A 1,993-nucleotide genomic window follows, 5' to 3' on the forward strand; every position below is an offset into this window, starting at 1 on the left:
ACAGAAGACACAAATATGTATTTATTTACTCATTTATCAAATAACCATTTAAAGCCTTTATTCTGGACTCTATTTTATGTCCTGAGAACAGAGCAAAGAACAAAACGAAGTTCCCGCTCTCTCTAAGCTTACATTCTCCAACATTTCAAACTGTCCTCCTGTATCCTGGTCACTGACTCTCCCAACCACCTATCTTTCAAAACTCAACTTAAAGCCTCTCTTCCTCAAAGTCCTTATGCCAGATTAGAATCTCCTCAATTTTGATGACTCTATTTTATGTCCTGAGAACAGAGCAAAGAACAAAACGAAGTTCCCGCTCTCTCTAAGCTTACATTCTCCAACATTTCAAACTGTCCTCCTGTATCCTGGTCACTGACTCTCCCAACCACCTATCTTTCAAAACTCAACTTAAAGCCTCTCTTCCTCAAAGTCCTTATGCCAGATTAGAATCTCCTCAATTTTGATAGCACTCTGCCACTACTTTTTTGACACATTACTTTTTGCCTTATACTTATTAGACCTTCATCTCCTCTAAAAGAGAGGTACGATTTTAGCGGTGAGGTGTCTGGATTTTACCGTAGATTTATCACGTTTCCACAGCAGCCCTATACGTACTTAGTAATTGCTCAATAAATACTCCAGCAACCTCTTGGGTGCACCGTGGCCATCTCACCAGCATTCTCTCCAAGGAAGAAAGTACTGAGCCCAGTTACTTTGCACTGATTCTCAGCCACCATTTATAGTTTTTGTTTTGCCCTATGATATACTAATTTACGCTGACACATTCCTCCCTTTTATCTGCCTTGGAAAATGGAAGTATAAAGAATATATGAAAATGTGAAGTTTGGTTAGTTTAGAAACATTTCTACAAGTAGCTGGCAAAGTATTTCAAAAGACGGTTATTTCTCTATTTCTTATCCAGAAAAGAAAACAGAAGGCAGACTGAACTATTATATTCAAGCTTTAAAAGACAGGTGGTAAGTACACCCTTTGTGAAGAAACACCAAGGCAAAACTATATCCTGTCAAAATAAAGCTTTACCAGGAAAGACATTCTTGAACATTTTTAAAATGAATTGTGTGTTTCCTAACCTCAGCAACTTCAGAGTTGTCTGTATGTGCTTAGGCAAGGATGATATGAATTTGAGGATTATATGTTTAATGAACCACATATACAAGAAAATTCGAAAAGGTATCAGAACAAATCAATGTTTATTTGTAGGGCTCATTTTGTCTTACTGCTATTGGGGGACAATCTATTTCCCAAATCTGGAGTTCCCTAGATAGACCTATGTTTACATCTGCTTCCAGAAACAGAATTCATTTATCTCTCTGGCCTATATCCTAATGCTTCCATCACAGTAATACTGCCTTATGATCACTGAAATGCATCAATTTCCCAATAAACTCAAAGAATAACCTAAGCTCAATATTTCAAAACTCTTAGGACGGAGGCATTTTTAAAAACCAAGTCCCGGGGCCACAGAGCACTTCTTCAGTTTATCTTGAGTAGCTTAAAATTAACATCAATCACCGATTCCAATCACTCGAAGAATGCGCATCTCTAACTGGGAAAGAACTTTTGGGTTACAACGTGTCGGGTGTGCTTTTTGGGGTGGGGTCCCCATCCGCATCCGACAAACAACTGCTTTACTTGGAAGAACTGGCGACGTACCGAAAGGCCAGGAAGACTCAATGCCAAGAACGCACAACTTCATGGCAATCAAAGTGCTGGACATTTCAGCGTAAGAAAATGAATCCACAGGACCCGGCCGGCGAGCAGAACCCTCCCACAGTTCCCGGAAGGAAGTGACCATCTCTACCCTCCCGGGGGCTCGGAGCGGCGGGTCCGAAAGTCCGGCGGAGCCCGCGGCGCAGCCCGCGGCGCAGCGCTCCCTTCCGAAGGGAACTGAGGCGGAAGTGCCGGGGCGGGCCCCCCAGGCAGTGAAGCTGACGCCGCTCTCCTCCCCGACTTCCCCAGGGTCGCCTCGCCC

The 1,993-nt window shown here is 42.8% G+C and overlaps 1 protein-coding gene across 1 annotated transcript in view; it reads right to left on the minus strand.

The window, feature by feature from the left end:
• Window positions 1–1,993, minus strand: part of EIF3E (eukaryotic translation initiation factor 3 subunit E) — a 41,621-nt gene that overhangs the window by 39,368 nt on the left and 260 nt on the right. The window lies entirely within an intron of this gene.

The sequence above is a fragment of the Myotis davidii genome, unplaced genomic scaffold, assembly GCF_000327345.1.
Source record: "Myotis davidii unplaced genomic scaffold, ASM32734v1 scaffold1012, whole genome shotgun sequence".
Lineage (NCBI taxonomy): Eukaryota > Metazoa > Chordata > Mammalia > Chiroptera > Vespertilionidae > Myotis > Myotis davidii.